Source organism: Lissotriton vulgaris, chromosome 12 (genome assembly GCF_964263255.1).
Source record: "Lissotriton vulgaris chromosome 12, aLisVul1.2, whole genome shotgun sequence".
Classification (NCBI taxonomy): domain Eukaryota; kingdom Metazoa; phylum Chordata; class Amphibia; order Caudata; family Salamandridae; genus Lissotriton; species Lissotriton vulgaris.
In genome coordinates this window covers 286,641,611-286,666,122 of record NC_141700.1, presented here as the reverse complement: position 1 = coordinate 286,666,122, position 24,512 = coordinate 286,641,611, and the positions used below count along the sequence as shown (strand labels likewise).

The 24,512-nt window shown below is 43.4% G+C and overlaps 1 protein-coding gene across 2 annotated transcripts in view; it reads left to right on the top strand.

Moving 5' to 3' along the window:
• Positions 1-204: 204 nt before the first annotated feature.
• LOC147673978 (uncharacterized) overlaps positions 205-24,512 on the top strand; it is a 659,950-nt gene continuing 635,642 nt past the window's right edge. The window contains exon 1 of one of the 2 annotated variants that reach the window (XM_086945060.1): positions 205-392. The gene's annotated coding sequence lies outside the window, so the exon portion shown is untranslated. The remainder of the gene's footprint in view (positions 393-24,512) is intronic. The other variant, XM_086945061.1, reaches the window with a different exon arrangement.

Genomic DNA, 24,512 nt, shown 5'->3' with positions numbered 1-24,512 from the left:
GACAGGTGCGGAAGCTCTGCTTGTGGCAGGCACAGGGATGGTTGGCTCATAAAGGCTACACTGTAACATGATTCCCAGCCGGGGCAATGCATTCAGATACACTGTGACGTACCGTCTCGGGAGTCGCTCTTGAAAATGGCCAATGGCTATTGCCGAGACAAACAACCAGTAGAGGACTTCTCACTCCGAGTCACAGGCTCACGCATTGGCAGGTCGGCCCTTGCTCGAGCGGGCTGCGCGGCAGACTTGAAGCTTGTCAGGCGAGCAGCTGGGCCGCAGCACAGCGCGTCTGTTGATTCAGTGAGGCTGCATTTTGTGGCACTCAAGTCTGTGGACCTCAACCTGGATGCAGACGGAAAGAGAGCGCCAAGGAGGCGGCAGATCGACCTCAGGTAACGCGCGAAAAGGGCGCAAATATTCCGATCTGTGGCTGGGACGATGTCGTTTTTTTAACGTATAGGCTATCTGAGTAAGGGCGATTGCTTCATTTGTACATGTTGGATCCCCTATATAGCTAACAAAACAAATCTATTGCTTACACTGGAAGACTGTTTACCCAGGAGCTATGGTTGTATTCCTTTCGAGTTCCTCATCCTCAGTTAGTGAAGGCTGCATTCACAGTGTCCTTCATTTTTTCCCTCCCTGATTAGGGATTAAACTTTTTAGAAACATTACAGATTTTGTGTTACGCAAAATGTTCTAGTCCCAACATGACTGAAGCGCTTGCGAGGTCGATATTGGAATATTATTTATTTAAACTTATATAGAGCCACAGAGACCTTCGAAGTATGAGTGTTTATATAAAACTATAGACAAAAAGCTTAGGTGGGTTACATCAGTTTGACAGTGTTGTTCAATAACACCAGGAAAAGTAGAAGAAATTATACAAGTATTTATTAAGTTACAATGAGCTTACGTCAGGAAGGGAACAGCTGTCGGAAGATAACAGCGTCCACGGGATACGTCATATAAATACCACTGACACATTCCTTTGTACGTCATGGTAATTGACCAATCACATGAGTAATAAGGAGAAAGTGCAGGGTATGACACAAGAAAGACTAGACCTGCAACATCTCCCTTTCAACAGACACAAGGAGAATATTTACAACAACTGATAATCTCTTAGACCTGCAGGTAACTTAGACATTCTTCCAAACCGGGTACAGGAACCCTCCCAACCTCCATGACATTTAGCATTTTCTTCCTTGGAAACATTAGAAGTACTGGGTTTGAGATCATATACACAGTCATCGGTGGCTTGTCTCTCAGATACATTGCCCTCGCCATGCCTTTCTACATTTTCAGTACTGGCATTACTTTCATCGTTTCTATACATTTCCTCACTGTCATTGTTTACTGGTTGATAACATGCTTCATTAAGTGATGATTCTACTTGCTCATCCAATTCACCTGAATAAGTACTCAACCATGAGAATTCCTTGTCATCCATATCTTTGTTTTTGTGCCCCTGAAACCATAACTCTGCCTGGCCTATGCTCAAACATATGGAGTCACTCTTGTTGCGCCAACCCAAGAATCTCAAACAAATGGCACTTTCTGTGACCTCAACCACCTCCTCAGGATTATAGTACTTGGATTCTCCTTTATGTTGTCCATCATGTCTTTTGACAAGTGCCCAATCCCCCTTGTTAAACTCTTTGTTAACAGCTTTATGTACCATATCGTGATCGCGTTTGGCTTTGACCTGGTTCTCAACAATCTTCTGCTTAACTTGCATTTGCTCATCACTTATCACCACGGGATCAGGTAAACCCAACTCAAAGCCTTCAATTTTGGGCACCATGTCATTAACACATCTCCTTCCCCTCATGAGGAAAAATGGGGAGAAACCTGTTACACTGTTTGGGGTTGAATTATATGCAAATACTCTTTCCTGGATACATTTCTTTACAGGTATATTTGAAGCTTTAGCTAATTGAATGCCATCCTTGATAAATCAGTTCACTCTTTCAATTTGCCCATTAGATTTTGGAGAGTATAAAGGAGTTTTCTCCTGCCTGATGCCATGTGACTTAAGAAAGTCTGTCATTTTGTTGGAAGTAAGTTGCTTCCCGTTATCTGACACCAGTATGCGTGGGCTTCCTTCAATGGAGAAACATGTTTCCAGAAAGTCAATGACAGAGTCTGAGTCAATAGTCGGGACAAACTTATGGTATATCCATTTGCTGTAGTAGTCACTCATTACGATGAGAAATCTGGAATCCCTGTCCAACACCTGGAATGGTCCTGCCATGTCGATGGCGATTTTGTACCATGCTGAATTTGGGATGGATACCAACTGCATCTCTTGAACTCTTGGTGTCCAATGCTTGTCGGATCTAATACATACAATACATTTCTCCACAAACAGGTTAACATCAATGTCCATTTGAGGCCACCAATATTGTTCTTTTAGTCTCTTTTTGTTCATAGTGGCACCTAAATGGGTACTGTGGGCGGCAGATATCAATTTGTTTCTAAGTTTAAATGGGGAACCAATATATCGCCCCCTCATTAAAAACCCATCAACACAACTTAGTTCCTCTGAAACCTGGAAGAAAGTTTTGAACTCAGGAGACAAATTTCGAATTGGGGGCCACAAATGAGACATGAAATCTCTAACTTTCATCAAAACAGAATCAGTATTCATGGCTTCTAACCACTCTTTTTCTGACATTGCCTCTCCTGTTACGTTAATGTTGGATATGAATGAGACTACACAATCAGTGTCATCTTCATTCTGCACCTCAACATTTTCAGTAGGTAACCTTGAAAGAAAATGTGCTCGAATATTGTCCTTGCCTGATATGTGTTTTATTGTGAAATTGTATTCTTGCAGTTTTGCTAACAATCTCACTAGCCTGGCTGAGGCCTTACCGTTACCTCTGCCATACCCATCAGACATATACGTGAGCGGTTTGTGGTCGGTAACTAATTCAAAATCCTTCCCCCACAAATACATTTTAAGTTTGTCCACCGCCCAAACACATGCAAGCGCTTCTCGCTCAATAGTACTGTAATTCTTCTCAGCTTCTGTCAATCTGCGTGAAATGAACGCTACTGAATGAACTTGTTTATTGACCTTCTGAGTGAATACTGCGCCTATATCAACAGAGTTAGCATCTACAGTAATAACGTTGGTACCTTTAGTATCAAATGGTTTTAGTGTGGGGGCATTTACAATTGACTTTTTTATTTCTGCAAAAGATCCCTCATGTTGTGCTTCGCATTTGAAATGCTCACCTTTGCGCAACAGGGCTCTCATGGGCTCCACCAATTCAGCGTAATTCTCTATAAACCTCGAATAGTATTCGCTGAGCCCCAAAAAAGACCTCAGCGAATCTCTATCTACAGGTTTTGGGGCTTCAGAAATTGCCCTGACTAAATTCATTTTGGGTTTGATACCCTCCTGACTAATTACATGGCCTAGATATTCCACCTCCGTTTTAAGAAATTCACATTTGTTCTTTGAAACAGTTATACCCCTCTCCTTCAACTTACCAAGTACTTTCTCTAGAATGACATTATATTCACTTACGGTTTCAGCATGGATGAGAATGTCATCCTGAAACTTCGGTACGCCTTTCATTTGTCCAAACATGTTCTCCATCAGCTTTTGGAAGACGCTTGCTGAGGACGCCAACCCAAAAGGCAATCATACATATCTGTAAGCTCCCAGGTGTGTGATCAATGTTGTCAACTCTTTGGATTCCTCATCAAGCTTAACTTGATGGTAGGCTGACCTGAGGTCAATAAGGGAAAATAATTAAGAACCTGCAGTTGCAGCTAATATCTCTTGAATTCTGGGACGGGGAAAACAATCTACTAGAATATTTTTATTGAGTGACCTGAGGTCAGCACACAGGCGGAACTCACTATTCTTTTTCTTTATCAAAACGATCCCCGAAATCCATTCAGCAGAATCTGCTGGTTCAATAATTCCTTCGCTGACTAGTCGTTCTAGAACGCATTTTAAATCATTTTTGACAGTTAGGGGTAGAGACCTGACTTTATGTCTTACAGGCACCGCATCTTTTTTTTAAAATTATCTTATGTACAAAGCCTCTTACACAGCCTACTCTATCGTCAAACAATGAGTCATATTTACTAAGGATGGTGGCTATGGTTTCATTATTGCATGTTATTGCAGATACATTTACACTAGGAATAAACCCTTCATCAAGAACAATGGGGTCTTCAGCCCCAGGCTTCAAAATTATTTTAAATTTTGCTAAGTCTCTCCATCCCACAATGTCTCTGCCGCGTTCTGCGACATACATTTTTGTGTTCACACATCTACCTTTTGATATTCAGAATGTCTTCAAAGTACCCAAATATGTTGATCTCTGATTCCCCGAAGGCTTTCGGATTGACATCAGATTCAAACAAATCCACCTGTGGCCAATACTGAAGAAATTTCTTGTCGGAATCAATAGTAATCGGCGAACCAGAATCCGCCATGATGTTAAGTTGAACTTCTCCTACATTTGCCACCCCTAACGGTCCTTTAATATTTTTGTATTCCTCCTCAATTGTAAGTACAATATTGGAACACATATTTTCATCAAACTCTTCCACACAGTTTACCTTTGATGGCGTGAATCGTTTTTGGCCAAATGTACCACATACCCCCGCAAAATGCCCTACCTTTAGACATCTCGTGCACTTCTTCCCCCAAAGCCGGGCAACTCAAGGAATCAGCCTTGTGATTGTGTGAACCACATCTATAACATACAAATTGATATGTATTAACATTTGCCTGAGTTTTAACTTTGTTGAATGAAACATTATCTCTTTTCTTTTTATCATGTACTAAATACACATTAGTATTTTTGCTTCTGGATCCGGTTATTTCTCTTGAGCCTTCTAATGATCTTTCAATACCCTTAGCAATGTCAATAGCTTCTGAAAGGGTTGGTCTCTTACATGCTAGTAGCCTCTCTTGAATTTTTCTTTCATAACAGTGGAATACCAACTGGTCGCGTATATACTCGTCAACCCTATCTTTATAGTCACACTTGGTTGCCAATACTCTCAAAGCTGCTATGTACTCCTCTACATTTTCACTTTCAGCTTGTTTCCTCATAGTGAATCGGTGTCTGCCCACCATTATGTTTTCCTCCTCATCAAACTGTCTTTCCAATCTCTTGACAGCTTCCTGGAATTCATCTAATGGAATTAACTGGCCAGGTGGTAGTTCGTACTCTGGCAAACTATAAAAAAATTCTTGCACTGCCACCCCCAACAGCCCAACAAGAATTGCTGTTTTCCTCTCAGCATCAAACTTCTTACCATTGATGGCAATCAAGTAATTTTCGAATGACCTGTACCAGCTGCGCCATTTCATGACCGGTTTACCAGGTTCATTTAGAAAAAATGCTGGAGCATTGAAGTTCGCTTCACTTGCCATATTCTCCAGAGTGGTTTCTGAAGCCTCTTTTTTGATAAACAAATCACTTTTGAAACGTTAAAATGCTGAGCGAATATGAGAAGGAAAACTTTTCTTTTATAGATATCGACAATTTTGCCAAAAATGACTCCTGTAATTGTTCACAAGAGCGCCTAGTAAATATGATAAGGAACGCTCGTTTTATCGCATATTTGTAAAACTTTGCTGATAAAATGTGCAAAGGAAATGCTTTTGCGCGTTTAATTACCTCAGTTTCAATGCGCCGCTATGAATGGAATGTTCAATACAAAATGGAGTCACGTGGCTCACGTCGACTTCGTCGTGACGGGTTCGGCTCTGGTGTTTGACACACAGCTGAGCGGCAGGAATTTCAGTTAACGTTGCGCAACACGAAACCAGCCTGACAGTTGAACTGCCACAAGTCAACCGCCGTATAGCTTCTTACTTGGTCTGGTGCGCTGTGGAAACACACGTCACCCAAAATTTACTTGCAAGAATAATCTAGAACAAAAAAGATTTCTCCGTAACTTGCCTTTTAGTTTCACGCAAAATTCCTGTCAGAAACACGGCTACTTTCGAAGAATTCATCGGCGTTCTGTCCATATCACTTCCAGGTCCCAAGTTGCCATGATACCAAAATATAATGGAGAATTCAATTAAATACGAATCCGAATATTTTTTTGAAAAAATGCCATAAGAGCACTTGCATTGAAGATCAGGTTGAGATGCTCCAGAAGAAATCCCTGCGTAAGCACGTCTAATTATATCTCGTCCCAAACCTCGTCGCCAAATATGTTGTGAAGTGTTGTTCAATAACACCAGGAAAAGTAGAAGAAATGATACAAGTATTTATTAAGTTACAACGAGCTTACGTCAGGAAGGGAACAGCTGTCGGAAGATAACAGCGTCCACGGGAACGGGGTGTACGTCATATAAATACCACTAACACATTCCATTGTACGTCATGGTAATTGACCAATCACATGAGTAATAAGGAGGAAGGGCAGGGTATGACACAAGAAAGACTAGACCTGCAACAGACAGGAACGTTGATATCGAAGGTTATCAAATATGGCAAAATAGAACAGTGATCGCAGTATGAATAGCTGTGAATAAAGGTTCAGAGGTAATTTTAGACGTACTGAGTAATAGGGGACAAGACAGAATAAAGTCGCCAAGACAGGATTTTTTTGTTGAAAAGATGAGTTATCAGTTATTGAAGCTCGTGCTGAAGTCAAGGAGAATCGGATATATGCACGAGAGAGGAGTTGAGTATTGATTCAGAAAGGGATGGAGATGCAAAGCTGCAGTTTGATGATGGTAACCTCGATAGGAACTGTAGAAAGGAGGATATCTGACTATATGGTTACCCCTCATTTTGCCTAGTGTTTAGCTGGTTTTTGACTTAGTTGGCCTGGGATCGTGCTATTGAGGGCCCCAGGCTATCTGCTCTCACTGTAAAATGGACTCCATGTACTTTAGGTACATACCTAATTGGGAATTGGGTCACCTTTGTGAGCCCCTGTATAGTGTACCTTAGGTACCCAGGGCATAGGTGCATCCAAGGCCTACCAGGGGCTGCAGCATGTATTATGCCACCCCTGGCTGGCCATCCAAACTGACACCACTGGCTGATCACTCAGCTGGGGCAAGGTGGTGTAATCACCCCTTGCTTAGATATAGTATACCTATCTACCCTTATATATAGACACATATATATACCTATAAGTCACTCCTATGGCAGGCCTTAACAATCCTGGAGGCAGAGTGCTTGGTTTTATGTGAGGGGGTGCTCTAGCATGAGCTGAGCCCTTCTGCAGCTTTCGGAACCATCTCCTTATAGCTGTTCTATGATATAGCCATACCATATACTCTTAAGTGCATTACAATCCTCGCGGTTATTGCTAACTTTGGTTTGGCTTTATCGAAACATGTCGTGTAAGGTGTCAAACACTTTGGAATACTACTCCCTCGCCATTTCTGGCGACGGGGTTAGCATTCCACCCTTCTAGAGGGAGAAGACCTGTAGTTACTGCTTTACTCGGTTAAAGTTAAACAGAGCCTCAGCATCACAAAATTGATGCTGCTGCCACAGACACAAGTCTGACCTCCTGCAGCTGGGAGAAACTCCAGCGAGGGAGGCTTGGACAATAGGTTTCCTGTCGAGGGAGGTGCTAGCACCTCCCCAGACAGCCTGAGGTGTATTGGGGTAGAGGACCCTGCAACCCGTCCTTAGTAGCCATCTCTCCCAACACCGCATGATTATTGTCTCTTCATCCATCTTCTTGCGTGGTCCCTGCTTCAGCCTTAATAGTATTTTTGTTAGGACTGGGAGTTCTGAGGCAAATGGTGAATGTATCCTGTCTTTTACGTGTTTGTTAACTTGAGTAGTGTTGAAACTTGAATCCATTATAACGAGGGCTCCCCCTTTATCTGCTCTTTGGCAAATGATGTTGGTGTTGTTTGCAAGTTTATTGAACGTGTGAAATTCTTTTTTAGACAAATTCTGTAGTTTAGATCGTTTCTTAAAATCCAGTTTCATGATCTCATTCTTTACAATATTTTCAAAAGAGTCTAGTGTCTTCTGGCTCCATGAGTGCATGATAAGTGCTTTTAATTCTGAGTTTTTTTTAGTTGTTTGTCTTCTTCTTTATCTTGCAAAAGCCTGTGCGCAGCCAACCCTCATATAACGTCTTCAAACGTTTATAACAGCCTCAACAGGTCATTGATCACCTGCTCCTGGGCATCCCCAGTCATAGTTTTGAGCTTTCAAAAGGGCAACAAGGCAGAGCCTAAATGTAACCGCCCGATTCCCCTGTTAAATATACCAGCCAAAATTTTAGGCAGTCCTGTATAATAGAGTTTTAGATTGGATCACTGAAAATAACGTGTTAAATGTCCTTATGGATTCTGTAGTGGTATAGGGTCGATCTATCAATGCCTCAACTTAAACCTAATCATTGGGGAATATACAGTGGCCAAGAGGTCTATATCTAGCCTTTATGGATCTGACAATGGACTTTGATTGTGTTAATTGGGCTAAGCTGTGGCAATCTCATTAATCTGCAAATGGATCCATCCCTAGTCCACTTGTTGGTCACCTTGCATATGGACACTAAGCCCCGAGTCAGATTTAAGAACAAAGGAGAAGTCACGGATGAATTTAGTATCTGTCAGGTGGGGGTTCGCCAGGTTGCATTTTAGCCCCACTTCTCTTTATTTTGTACATAAATGTTCTTACTAAGTGCACCCCAGATATTCCCATGGTATATGGTGCCCCCCACCAGCATTATTGTATGTGGATGATGCAGTCTTAATTTCTTGCACCCCCAAAGCCTTCCATCATCTAGTACACCCCTTTGTCAATTTTATGGCCAATCTGGATTTATTAACTTATTTTACTAAGGCTTTCATAATGACTTGTGGCCCAAAGCGCATGCAACCCTTAACAATTGCAGTGCTATTAAGTACCATCTCCTTCTCTTACTTGAGGGTCACTTTCAGCTCATCCGGGACATGGTCTGCACATATTGCACAAAGTAGGACCAAGTTATCCAGGGCAGATGTCTCACTAAGCCTCCCATCACCCAAGGGAGAAAGTGTTATCACAACCTTTTTGCAAATATATTCGGCACAATGCGTCTCAATAGCAACTGACTAGGCTACCCTCCAAAATGAGTAAACTTGACTTTGTCGGAGAGTCCTGACAGTCACTATGTCGACCTCCAGCTTCATTTGCCACAATGAACAAGGCTCAGCCTTTCTAAGCGACTTTATCTGTAGCCGGCCAATCCTCTTGAAACTTTCTATCTGGCGCTCAGAAAAAGCTAAATTAAATAGAGAGAGTTTTAGACTGCTTGGCTTGCAATAAGGGTCTTTCGATCCCCTGGCTAGTGTACGTCAAAAAAATCTCTGGAATAGAACGCCACGGGCAGCCTCTGTTAGCAAGTGCAAGTCTTGCTGCTGGATCAAACCAAAGAAGAGAGGATCAAGTCTGAAAGAATAAAATCAAGTGTTAAGCATTATTTATATCTTAATCCAGGGGCTAACTCTACCAACTACCTGCAGAACATTAATACGAGGTGGGATAGTCGTCTATTGTCCAGATTCCAGGCTGTTATTATGAAATATTTACTTCGTTTTCTGACCGGAAACCAACCCCAGCTCGACTCTATAGAATGCCCATGTACTAACTTGCATAAAGAAACTATGGTGCATTTCCTCTTCTTCTGTGAACATTGCAAAATGTATACCAAAAAATTCCTCATACCGATTTAGAAGTTTAGGAATCTACGACTTTGTATGCAGGCATATCACTTTTTATTGGCATTAACAGATGACGAAACGTGGTCACGTGATTCTGTTTCTTACAGCCACAGTCTGCCCCAAGAGGTCAATTTAAGATTAATTTCCAGGACATCGATGAATCAGTACTTGTCTGTTTTAATTTCGGTTTTATTCTTCACAGCCTGTTTATATCTTGATTGTTGGTCATTAGTATCACAAACCTGATGATTTTATGTATTTTACTTGTATGTTTTAATAACGTGTATGTATTTTACTTCTATTTTTGCACGTCTTGCACGCTTTTATGGCTGTTCACAGCCGAATAATGACAATTCTGATTCTGAATCCAAATCTGAATTAACTTTGGTTTTCAACATTCATAACAAAATGCAAGCAAAATAAAACTGACATGTTGATGCACATGATAAATGCGTACAAAGATAATCAAACAAAACGAACAGCAATAATGAAAAAAGATTGAGTTTTGACAATGATGGGTAGATTTGAGAAAGGACCCTATCCTAAAACAATCTTAATTTCATGATTGAAAAAAACGTAGACCTACTCTGTACTGTGAAAATTTGATTTAAAAAAAAAAGTGGTTGTGAGGAAATGGGCCATTATCAGTGTGGGGTGCACAATTAATGGGTTCACGTTGACTCTCTCAGTGTAGGGGAGTAGAGCAGTCTAAGGCCTACTCGAGGGAGGTGGCGTGGGTGTAATTGCCATTTGCTGACATGAAATAACATTCAACCAATATTGCCTAGTCTGTGCTTTTTGTTTAGCAAAGTAAAAGTACATGTATTACACACACACACTTTACTCAATACTACGCAGTAATTTACAGATATACATAAGGCTGGTGGAAATACCATTTATAACATTATCTTTGATCCCCTAAAGGGTCATGACCACAACATTCACAGGCCACCCCCTTCATGTACAGTACAGCACTTAACCATATATCGGGGTGTCGGTTTGCATAGGGTAAATGTTGTTCCCTCTCCAGACTGGAATCACATGTTATGGTAATACGTCATTCCATCGCGGACTTCAGTTACCATGATCCCTCTGCACTTAAGAATAGTCTAGTATTGCAATCATGTGCCCACATCACCAGTAATTAGGCATTACATTCCTGCATTATCAACAATACATCATGACTTCCCCCTTCTGCACTTATAAGTAACCAGGCGTTACAATAAAGTGCATGCACCATCAGTAATAAACATTGCAGCCTCTTGAGAATAAATCCTTGCCAGCATTAACAACCCTTCCGGTAAAAGTTTGTGATTGACATCTTTGAATAAAGCATTGGCAAATCTCATGGTGCATTATACTTCGTAATAACATATTGCCAAACTATTATGGATAACACTTATCAACAAAGCATTTCAAGTCCTTGCATAACCATCCATAAATAAAGCATTTTCCACATGTACCATGTGTCCATTATTTTGTAGGTCTTGTCTCTAGATGGTGCGCATGTGCTGTCTCGAACCAATACATGCTGTATCTAATTTGTGGCGTAATAGCTCGTCCATATCTTCTCATTTGCTGGCACTATTGTCACTGTTCAGTTCTTTTTCTCCATTAGTCCATGGCATGCTTGCGTCATGCCTTTTACAGTGTTGAGCCCTCCCTGAGAGCACTGGCCAATTGCTAATCGCCATACACAGAGGCCATTTTAGCAAATAATTTTGGGACTACTTTTTCATTGGAAAGTGCACTGAATGTGACTGCACTGCTGTAGCAGACTGGCTTAGTATATGGTAAACGCTGATTTAAGCGAAGCATCTTTCACTAACCCAGACAACCTTTATGGTGATTTTTAGCAGTCTTAGATAACCATAAAAAGCTCAGAGTGGTAGCTATGGAGAGCAGCCTTCAGGCTTCTCCAGAAGGAGTGTTAAGCAGCTTCTCTTACCAGATCTAAACAACTAACAATAAATCTGGAGAATTGTAAGCAAGCTATTCAACCGTGAGGGTCTCAAGGCGCTCAAGACGGGCTGCAGTAGGTGGTTAAGAGTCCCTCTGCACCCGGTCTGCAGGCCAGAGTGTGCCGGCGACCCCGGACACAGGGAGGGCAGTCAAAGGCACACTCTGGGGCTGTGCGCAGTCGGCTGGAGAGCCACGGGCCACAGGGCCTCCGCGCTGCACCACCTCTAACGGGACGCAGGGGGCTACAACAAGGGGGCACCACGTAGCAGGGTCAGGTCGCAGGCCGAGGCCACTCACGAGCAGGTCCCTGTAGTCACCAGTCAGCACCAGCACCCCAGCAGAGAGGCGGCCGCCTCAGCGAAGCCCCCCTGGGTGAGTCACGGACCGCTGCTGCCGCAGCACAGGCCTCCTGGCGATCCCTCTTGCGGCCCCACCCGCAGCAGTGGGGTCGTCCGCACCAAAGCGGATCAATCGGTCTCCAGCAGCTCCACAAGCCAGCTCGGATCCCCACTAGGCCCGGGGTCTCTGCGCAGCACTTGCCGCTGCCCAGGAGGTGGGGGGGATGGGCCTCCACAATGGCGCCGCAGGGGCGTTGCAGGCAGTCAGCACGGTCCGCTCGCCAGCAGCCGCTCCACAGTCTCAGGTCAGCGGCTGGCACCAACCTAGGACACCACGAGGCAAGGCGGCGGCCGCTGCCAAATCTCTTCAGGCGGCCGCCACGATCTGCCACTGCGGCCTGGTCCTCCCAGCACGACCTCACGTGGCCCAGCACACGGCCGCAGCTACCCAGCAGCAGGTCTGGATCTTCCCGGCTCACCACTGCCGCAGACCCTCGCCACCAGGGTCCTGGCATGCTCCACACGGAGTACCCCGCACTAGCAGCGGCTGGGGTCAGCATGAAGCAGAATAATGGCCCTGATACGGCGCGGACTTGCGGAGCTCTAAGGAGATGCGTCCACCATGTTCACCCCGTAACAGATTATTAATAATGTTTGACCAGTGCTGTTACTAAGATGGTTGTTTCAAATAGAGAGTACTACGGGCGTGTGTCTATCGTGTGGATTTGTGCGCGGCATTGTGAAATACAATCGTCTGGGTATTAGGGCACACTGTTAGTCCGTACGGTGTTAGTACGTCAGGTGTATTTTTAAGGGATTGTGTAGTTAAATTCAGAAAGTGCATCTGCACATGGCAATAGTGCATATCTGTGCCGTATTAACATTTACACAGACCTACTTCTAAGTATGCTTTGGGCGGGTTTATATCAAACATTCGCTTCGGTAGATTTTCAAAAGGCATACCTTACTGTCGGGACCTACAGACTTCCTCGGGTGCCAGCGGGCTTTTGTGGCCTGCTAAAGACAAGGTTACTGTTAGAACATTAGTAAAAACCAAAGATATACGATACATGACTGGAGACAGAAGTCTGGTCTTGGCGTGGGATCTGCCTCTTCTACCTTGATTGCACGCGCTGCACAACTTGTGCTCGCTCTTCCTATGGTGCCCTGGGCGACGCGGGCCCGTTTGGAGCGTCCATTAAATTTACGCTGACTCATTGCCATGGTAGAAAGACTATGCTCATTCAGGTAGTTGACTCTTAAAAATGTTCTTAAAAAAGGAAAGATATGTAAAAATGTATTGATATTATTCTCAATTTTTGGAGGTTCTCGTCTGATTTCTGTGGGGCTCCTATTAATTGCAATCTGTTTGCGTATATTTTGTAGTGGAATAAAGCCACAGCTGTGACCAACCAGGAATGTGTTGGTGTGGAGATGTGGAACTCTCCACAGGCTCCTTTGGGATTAATATTCGGTTACAATATCATCCTCACATGGGATGTGGTGCAGTTGAATTACATCAGTCACAGTGTTTGCTGGATGGAAAAAAAATACTGGTTTGTGACTTCACTTGCAGACATTCCTTAAAGCTTAATTTCCATAGGTAGGTTCACATTCTACACCAGTACAACGTGGAATTAACCGTCATGAGCACTATTGATGACTTTGTTTAAAGTGCTTTATTAGGACAATATTCTAACTACTTTCAGTGTTTTTGTCCCCACCCGCCATGGCAAAATCAGATTTTCAGGGTTAGCTCTTTTTACGGCCTACTCACGTGTTCTGGATGCGGAGCTGTGCCCTGCAAAGAATAGGAGCTCTGTTCATTCAGAAAGTGAACGAGCACTAGAGATGGCTTAAAATCTTGTTTATATCTTTACACTAGCTTACCCGTCGCGCGTTGCTGCGATCTCAGAAGAAAGGAAATTTAATAAAACTTGTTATGATAACATTCAATTTACATTGTCATTTTTATTGAAACTTATTCATTTTAATATGGAAAACATTTTAAAGTGTTTTAATTCTGTTTATTTATTGGAGTGCTTGTGGATACACAGTATTTTTTGTTTTTCCTTCTGGTGCGTACACAAATAAATCGGAAGGTTTTCCGACGCGTGAGCTGGCTACATACAGTTGTCCATGTGAGAAGCACGGATTCTCCAAATCTAGTCCACACACTTGCAGCGATTTGTCCTTGTGCTTTGTTGATGGTCATTGCAAAAGCGAGTCGCACCGTAAACTGTAAACGTTCAGTATTGGAAAGATTATGAGGACACTGGGGGGCCGATATTTAACATTTTTTTTGTTGATTTTTTTTTTTTGCCCGAATCCTTCGTGGGAGTGTACTCAACAACTTCCCAAAGTTTCATGGGGATCGGATGAATGGTGTAGTATTGCATAAAGGACAAACAGACATACTTTTTATATATATATATATATATATATATATATATATATATATATATATATATTTGCTGTGTGTTCAAAGACCGAGGTCAAATGTCATTTTATGCCTTCTTACAAATTGCTACTCGTTTTATACTGGAGATTGGTGTTTACTTGTCTTTCTCTGACAGAGTTAGAGAATGTTTTAATAACTGTCTGACAAATGGGCTGGGTTACAGGTCCTATGAAAGAATGCAGGACAGTTTTTTTTCTAACACAAATTAAATTGTTTATAAATGAGCAGTACAAATATTTCAAAATATATTTCAGCAGTAAGTAAAGTAACTTTTTTGAGATTATGAAGTGTAATGGAAACAAAGATTTGAATGGGATCAAAACAAATTAGAACACTTTACTGATGATGTGCAAATAATAAATATTTTTGGTGAAACCCAATGTTCACACATTGTACATTGTTTAGTTTTATCAGTAAAACTGCATGCTAGGTAAAAGGTTTGAGGCCATTTCAATAGAAAATGTGCTGTCTATAAATGCCGGTGAGCTATCGCATCAAGCTTCGGAAATATATTTTATTAAAAGTTAGTTTTTGAACATATATTGAGAAACTTTCCTGCCTCACCCTGATGACAATGCTATTAATGATCTAAGAGGCAAGCCAGGGGTCATGATGCAAACGTTTACTCTATTAAACAAGAAGTTTTTGTACTGTAGCCATGCTAAACTTGGATATTTGAAAGTTCGTTTTCCTGATAATGTAGAAAAAGGCAGAATAAAATATTTTCCTAAGATCGTATTATTTTAGACGGGTTCAGGGGTCAAGAGCATTACAATTAGGCTGAGTAGATTATTAACGTCTCTAGAGCTGCATGTCTGGTAACATTTTAATGATTTTTTGGGTCATGTTTCAAAATCCTTTTCGTGGTAATCTAGTTGGTACAAAAATGGTTGCAATAGGATCTTAATATAACCCTTATTCTTAGAACTTCTTTGGCTAATGTTCTAAATATTCGCTAACTTTAAAAAAAAACAACAATGTTTCTTAACATCAATTAGAACATTGGAATGCTGGGAGCTCCATTATAAACAATGGAGTGCTCCACGCTTCTATGGGTTGGTAAAGGCCCAAAGAGCAACATTCCAATGTTTTACAAAGGCCTCTTGGAGCTCGAGGGGATTTAAATCCCCTCGAGCTTCGCGAGGCCTTTGTTTTATTTGTTAGAACATTCTGCCTTCTAGTGGCAGAATGTGCTAATAGCTTATAGCCCTTTGTATCAGGGCTATATCGGCTATTAAAGTCCCGGTCCCTTGTTAAAGTCCCTCGCCTTTGGCTTGGGCCTTACACCGGCTATTAAAGGACCGCGCCTTTAATAGCCGGTATAGCCCGCTATGGTGGGCTATATTTAAAAACAGTTAATGGTGCTTTTGGAAGGAATCATGTTGTGAACCGCATGATTAGGCAGCTCAAAAACTGACTGTACTGGTCAGATTTTGCAGATTATGCTCAAATTGGGCTTACCCTGATCAGATAAATACAATTTCTACAAATCCTATCCTACATGGTAAATACTACCCAAGTTCTGACCTGCAAAATGTGCAGTCCTAATTCAGTTCAAATTCACATCTGACAATGAGCTGTGTGGGAAAAGATAGTGAGTTTTAGGAAACTGGGTACGTAAGGTGGAGAGGTCCTTCTTTATGTTACAAATGACATCACGTAATAGATGCAACAGTCATTATCCTGCACATGTAAAATTATTACTGTAGAATTGTGCAGACTTCCTAACTTATATAAAACACAACTCTGCTTCATGCAATAAAATGAAGACATTTTACTTTCAGCTTTAGAATATTGATGGGTCTACCGGATCAATTAATTTCCCCAACTCCTACTTAGAAGTATGAAAGGTTTCGTGTTGGGCGATACTGTGCTATTACCTGCAGCAGGTTACTCAAAGGTCTCCTATTGCAGCATGTGCTTTATCACAATGATACTGAGTGAGAGGTCAGGCGCACTGCGTAGGTTTAGTGAAATGGGTTTTAATTTGATGGGTTTAAAAGTTCATTGATTTTGAGGGTGCTCCAACAAGTGACGTATCCGTCCCATACATCGAAATATTAATGACTGGTTAAGTGCGTTACCAAGTGCGTAAACGCATCCTTGTGATAGGGCACACCTTTGGGTTCGTCAATCACTGACGGACTCCGTGGATATTTTGAAGAAAAAACCTTTTTAATTTTCTTGATTAAAGTTCTTCATAGTTATTCACATTGTTTTTTTGTATCCATGTTTAACCATGTAAATTCATTGAGATTGAAACTCCACTTTGTTATATAACACAAATGCTCCGATGCATTTCGGGCTGGGATAGCCCTTTCTCAAGGAGCGCTGTAATATAATGATATACGCTTTGGTAAAAAAGTAACACTGACATCAAAAAATCAAAAAAATCACGTATTTGTACACATCACATTTTCTTTGAATGAGTTCAATAAGTAAACATGCTAGTGTGTAACCCACGAGTGTGTTAGAAGGACACCTTATAGACCAAGGGGGTGGATTAGAATCAGGGGATCAGGGTATGAGTGAAAAGAAAGAAGGATCTTACATCAATCAAAGTTGGCGGTTCAGAAGGATACCTGTTGGGGAAATGAAGACATTGGTGAGCGTTTCAAGCCAAGTTGGCGAAAAACGGCGTGTTTTCACCCGTCGGGGCCCCGACTTACTTGTAAAGGTGATTGCGCTGTCATAGCGCTTCTAGTGAACTCCGTTGTCTGGAACGGTAACCGGAATTAGATGCGGAGTGTTCGCGTAAAGGGCTTCTAGTTTAGCGGAGTTACGGCGAAACATGTGACGCCGTCACGTGACTCGGTGGGAGACATAGAGAAGGGACTAGTATTGAGTGTGGAATGGAAGTTGCCATGTTGGAATGGTGGGAAAGGAGATCAAGGGCGGGTGGGGCAAAGTGTAAAATGGATGTGTGGTCAAGTTGCAAAGGAATCGTACATTAAACAATCATGTATGTACGAAGGATAATAAACAAATAAATGAATGTTCAAGCTGCACCGAACACATATAACCCAAGTGGACACAGACAGTGGCAACAATCACACTGGGGAAACAATGTTGCAAATGATCACATTCCTTTGTAAGGCAACAATGGTTTTACACACGAACCCTCACAAGAGAGCGAGTGTTTTAAAGACGGACCTTCACAAGAGAGCACTACACTTAAAAGTCCCTAATTTGGCTCGAACGTTCCTAAATTTGCGTCACACTAGGAACGGTACAATTAAGGGGATAGTCAAACGATCCTCCAAATCTAACTTACTTTTGAAATAAGGCTGATCTGGAGAAACCGCTTCATTGTCACGACGAGATTTGAATCGGCTCTCCTCAGGTATGCCGTTGGTTGCCTTTTGGCTCCCGTGTATACCGCTAGGAATCCTTACCTAGTCTGACAGGTTGTCGTTCCTTTCGAAAAAATAGAGAACCTAATACTGTGAAGCTCTGGAGTTTATTGAACTCTCCGGAGTCTGAGAGTGTTCTGTTTTTTTATGCATGTTACCGAGGATGTCTATCGCAAACTGAGAATTAGGTGTGAAAAAGCCTTAGTGACAGCCGCAAACTGTCCAAGCGGAGATTAATTTGTTTTTAAAAAATGCTCAGAGCTAACCGCGAATGCTGCTGTCACGCTGGATTGTTCAAATACTTCTTTTTCCCTGAAAAAGTATTTCTGTCCCCTTTACTTATAGAGCCTGTTTACATCGTAATTTTGGACGGTTTGTCCTAAGAGGCGCTGTTTTCCGCGATATTTTGAAAAAACGTGAATAGCCATCCCCAGAGCATAACGCTAACGCTACAATAACAATGTCCGAAATAAATGAGGCAACTCTCGCCCTACCCTCAGGCAAAGCGGCAGGAGAAGATAGCTTGCCAATAGAATTATACAAGGCAAGTGCACAAGAGCTATTCCCTCTTTTGAAAACAGTGATGGACTCTATAACAGAATCTAGAAAAGCCCCTAGGTCTTGGAAAATCGCTAAAATAGCTTTCTTTTTAAAGAAAAATAAACCCCCGGAAGAATGTGGCTCGTATGGGCCGATCTCTTTGATCAACTCGGATGTGAAAATTTTTGCAAAAAGTTTGGCTAAACGCTTAGCCCCTATCATGCCAGTGTTAGTTAACTCCCAGCAACATGGTTTTGTGACAGGGAGAGCTACTACATCCCATGTAAATATGGCAATCACTGCTTTCGATGTTGCCTCAACTACTCTCACCCCACTCGGTATGGTAATGTTAGATGCAGAAAAAGCATTTGACCGAGTGGGGTGGGAGTATTTGTGGGAAGTTATGAAGGAGATTGGCATTAAGGGCCCCTATCTTGACTGGGTATGTTCGCTTTACGATTCACCACGGGCGAAGATTAGTTATGGGGAAACTGAGTCAGCTACGTTTTTGATAGAGAGGGGAACAAGGCAAGGCTGCCCTCTGTCCCCTCTACTTTTTGCGTTGTCTTTGGAGCCTTTTTTAAATGCTTTGACAGCTCAGGATAGTATTATACCTGCACAACATGTGATAAGTCTAAAGATAACTGCTTTTGCAGATGACATAGCGATATACACTACTGATTTGGTTACAGCAATTCCGGCAATAATACACGAGTCCAGAAATTTTGGAGATGTGTCTGGGTACAAACTCAATGTAAGCAAGACACAAGTTATTGCTAACTATAAACCATCGGAACCAATTCTGGGCTTATGTCAAAGCGCGACATATCTTGGAATTAAGTCGGCAGCTAACGTAGATAAGGTGCTAACTATGAACTATGACTCCATGTTAAAGGAAATCAGGTTAATTTTAAAGAAGTGGCACATGATAACGCTTAGCCTAGTGGGGCGCATTAATTTAATCAAAATGAAGATACTGCCGAAATTACTATATTTATTTAGATCAATACCTTTGCAAATTAATAAACTTTTTTTTAAGAAACTAGAAGGCATTTGCAGTAGCTTTGTGTGGGGCTATAAAAAAGCACGTAGATCCATCAAATTATTGGAGTTACCAATTGAAAAGGGAGGCTTGATGTTTCCTGATTTCAGACTATATTATTTTGCTACTTTCTTTCAACGTATACAAAGCTTGCTGAAAAATAAGAGTTCTTTATTCTACCATCAGTACATGCTGGGACTTGATTGTAATTATTACCGCCGGTCCGAGCCACACTCTGGATGTTGTGCCCCCCTGAATGTACTCACCTCGCTCCTACAACTCTAAGCTCACTGCATTTATCCAGTATGCACCGCACTCTGCTGCCGTCGACACCCTGGCATGGTATGAATCGTGCACAGCATATGTAGTTGTGATAAGGGTCTGATTAACTGACATGTTTTATCTTTTTTATGTCTTCTTTTTCTTCTACTCCCCCACATATTTCCCTTGTTATTGTATGGCATATTGACTCCTACACAGTGGGTTCAACTGAAATTGTTATTTCTTTAGGCAATCATTTTCAGTCCTGAGGATGAACCAATATTATGTATGGTTCGAAACGTCTTCGACCTAAATGCACTAAATGCATAGTTGACATAAATTGTTCATGCATATGTGTATACTGTGGATTATCTGTTTATGACTCTTGATATTCAGATGACCCGATTTTGCCTACTATTTTTCCCCCTTGTTTGTGTCCCTCCAGTGTGTTAGTCGGACATCGGCTGGTGTCCCACGTCCATCACACTCTGTGTCTTATTCCTCTGTGATTATTTTTATCAAGATAATAAAACTGTCCGGCTGGACATTGCATAAAAATATAGTTCTATTCAGTCTATATTTATTCCCTTAACATTCTTTCTCTTGTCTAAGGACCACTGTTTGTGAAAATAACTATCAATTTGAAACGTCACCCATATGAAGAGTTTAACAAGCATGCTTTGTTGTTTTTCATTAAAATGACCCTTCGAATAGCAACGAAGCGATTGGAGGGTACAAGTATCTCGATATGACCCATCCCTTATATGCCAATATTGTCGTGCTACACAAATATTGCTCTTCAATTGCCGACAATTTCTCCTAATGTGAGCGCCCCTCCCCCTGCGAAGTTCGACGCTCACTATTGAGAACTTCATTAAAAACACCCACCAGAGAGCTCATTACACATACTGACCCATCCATCAAATGTTGCCGCCAAAGACTGACTAAAGGTACCAACTACCGGGCTCTACTTGTTATACTGTATACTGCTCAGAACAGACCTTCTCTCGACACATAGCCCTCTTAACAATCTTAACCGGCTGCCCACTCCTCACCGTAAACAGCCCGACCGCACACCTCGTCTCTTCCTGCAAAACACCGTTCTGGCTCTTGCGGTTTCAAGTAATCCCCGCAACAGGCATGTGACTAGGTGAATAACATAAGAAACGTGTCGGCCACCTTGGATTGGGATGTGTGCCCGATCTACGAAAGTCGAAGAGGCATGTGTACCTTCATAACGACAGGTTATAGGTGTATACTAGAGATAAGAGCATGGAGGAAAGTCAATTTGTGCATGTATGTAAAGCGCCATAGTACAATTATTGGCGTACTTTGTCATTCAGTTTAAACGAATACCATATACTCTTAAGTGCATTATAATCCTCGCGGTTAATGCTAACTTTGGTTTGGCTTTATCGAAACATGTCGTGTAAGGTGTCAAACACTTTGGAATACTACCCCTTCGCCAATTCTGGCGACGGGGGTAGCATTCCACCCTTCTAGAGGGAGAAGACATGTAGTTACTGCTGATCCCTGTTAAAGTTAAACAGAGCATCAGCATCACAAAATGGATGCTGCTGCTGTGAGAAGTTGGCCTGGTATATGATGTCCAGTATTCTAGTGGGCACCTTGCTCCAGTCCAAACAACCCTTATGGTGGTGGTTGTAAAGTCAACCTTATAGACCATCTATCCTAGTGGTAGCATGGACAAAGCAGTCTTAAGCTTTAACTTCGGAGAGCATGTGAAGCCAGCTCTTTCACCAAATATAACCCCTTGAATATCAGATGAGAGGACACCACACAAGGTGTATATATAAAATATATATATGTGTTTATTACTAACACAACCCCTCTGGACTCTTTATGAGGTCAGAGGTCGAATCACATAACAAGTTACTTAATTATCATACAATAAGTTGCACAAAATACAGTAATTTCCTAGGGGCCTCAGAAACCATATACTAAGTAAGTGGTATAAGAACCACTTCAGGAATAGTGAATAGGCCTAGGGCCTAGGGAATCGCTGGGGCTACACTGGACAACCAAGGGTTAGGAAGTCCGAGACCCACAGGAGGCGTGTGCAGTGTCTAAACACACACGCGAGTTACCATAGAGATATAATGGGAACGTAAAAGTTACAAACTAGTTGGTTTAGGGCACTTCCGATTGGACTAGGGCAAACCCACGTTAAACTAGGACACTTGGATACTCAATACCCACAGGAGCACCGGAGTACTCTCGTTACCTCACCCAGGGAAGCCGGGTGCATAGGTGTCTTTTCGTGTCGGGTTTCTGTACTGTATCCTATGGAAAGCTGCAAAGAAATGCTGCAGGCGACCAGGAGAAAAGTGTCCGGCCACAGTTCGACTCCATCACAGACGCCATCTGCGCGCAAGCCCTGGCCTCCACAGACTACATCCTCCTCAGAGACCTGAACTTACACCACGAGAACACCAACAACAGCAACTCCACCACACTACTGGACAACCTCGCCAACCTCGGCCTCAAACAGCACGCCACGACACCCACCCACTCCGCCGGACACACGCTCGACCCCATTTTCTCTGCCAGCAGCCACGTCTCCAACTTCCACACCACCGAACTCCACTGGACCGACCACCGCTACATCCACTTCTCCTTCAAGAAAACCACTGCACACAACCACCAGCAAAGAATCCTCCACCGCAGCTGGAACAAGGTCACCAAAGACCAGCTTACCACCACCCTCGCCCGAGACCCACCGACCGACCACACCAACACAGCTGCCCACAACCTCAATCGATGGATCGAGGATTGTGCCAACACTCGTCCCGATCAAGCTACACACACAGACGCACCGACAGAAGAGTCATCTGGTTCACCAACGACCTCAGACATCCAAGCAGACCTACCGGAGACTAGAGAAGAAATGGCGGGGCGAGCAAGCACCGGACAACCATGCAGCTCTCAAGAATGCAAGCCGCAGACACCACCAACTCATTCGAACTGCCAAAATGATCTCCTTCATGGAACGCATCGACAACAGCGCACACAATAGCAAAGAGCTCTTCAACATCGTGAAGGAACTCGCCAACCCTAGCTCCTGCTCCAACAACATCCGTCACAAGACCTCTGCGACTCTCTAGCTACCTTCTTCCACCACAAGATCACAGATCTCCACGATCGCTTCAACACCCAGACCCCTCCGACAGCCACTGACACCCCAGACTCACCGCCCCCCGTCACACTGGTCGCCTGACCTCCTGGAACCACGTCAATGTCTAAGACCCCATCAAGACCATGAACACATCTTCTCTGGCTCACCATCAGACCCCTACCCCCACCACCTCTTCAACAAATCAGGCAACATCATCGCACCCCAACTCTGTAAGATTTTCAACAGATCATTTGAGACCGCCACCTTCCCGGAAAGCTGGAAACACGCAGAGATCAACGCCCTACTCAAGAAACACAAGGCGGACCTAAAGTACCTCAAGAACTTCCGGCCCATGTCCCTGCTCCCGTTCCTGGCGAAAGTCATCGAGAAGATCGTCAACAGGCAACTGACCCAATTCCTCGAAGTGAACAACAACCGTGGACTCGTCCCAATCCGGATTCCGCAGCAACCACAGCACCAAAACCGCCCTCATTGCCGCCACCAATGACATCAGGGCCCTGCTGGACAACGGCAAAACCATGGCCCTCATCCTCCTGGACCTTTTGGCTGCCCTCGACACTGTCTGCCACCACACCCTGCGCACAAGTCTCTACAATGCGGGAATCTGCGACAAAGCCCTGGACTGGATCACCTCCTTCCTCATAGACAGAACCCAGAGAGTCCGCTTCCCTCCATTCCGATCCGAAGCCACCAAGATCACATGCGGCGTACCCCAAGGATCATCCCTCAGCCCGACCCTCTTCAATGTCTACATGACGCTGCTTGCCAACAAAGTCAGATCACACGACCTCAACATAGTCTCATACGCCAACGACACCCAGCTGATCCTCTCCCTCACCAAAGACCCTGCCACCGCCAAAACCAACTTCCACGCAGGGATGAAGGCCGTTGCCGAATGGATGAAGAGCAGTCACCTGAAACTGAACTCTAACAAGACGGAGGTCCTAATCCTCGGCGCCACCCCTTCCGCCTGGGACAACTCCTGGTGGCCAGCCTCGCTGGGAACTGCGCCAACACCCACCGACCACGCACGCAACCTGGGGTTCATCATGGACTAAACGCTCTCAATGACCCAACAAGTCAACGCAGTCTCCTCCTCCTGCTTTAAAACCCTTCGTATGCTTCGCAAGATCTACAGATGGATCCCCACCTAAAACCAGAAGGACGGTCACCCAGGCCCTTGTCACCAGCGCAGGCTGGACTATGGCAACGCCCTCTATGCGGGAACCACGGCCAAACTCCAGAAGAGACTCCAACTCATACAAAACACCTCAGTGCGCCTCATCCTTGACATCCCCCGCCACAGCCGCATCACCGCCCACTTGAAGGACCTGCACTGATTTCCCGTCAACAAGAGGATCACCTTCAAGCTCCTCACCCACGCTCACAAAGCACTCCACAACGCAGGATCAGCATACCTCAACAAGCGACTCACCTTCTACACCCCCAACCACCAGCTCTGCTCCGCTGACCTCACCCTCGCCACCGTTCCATGCATCTACCGAACCACCACCACCGGCTGCAGATCCTTCTCCCACCTCACAGCCAAGACATGGAACACACTCCCCATCCACCTACGACAGACCCAGGACCTGCTGACCTACAGGAGACTTCTCAAGACCTGGCCGTTTGATCAGTAACCTCACGGGGGAGTAGTGCCCTTTATAAATGTCTGATTGATTGGTAAGAAATGGTAGTTCAAACCTCTTGTCACAATCT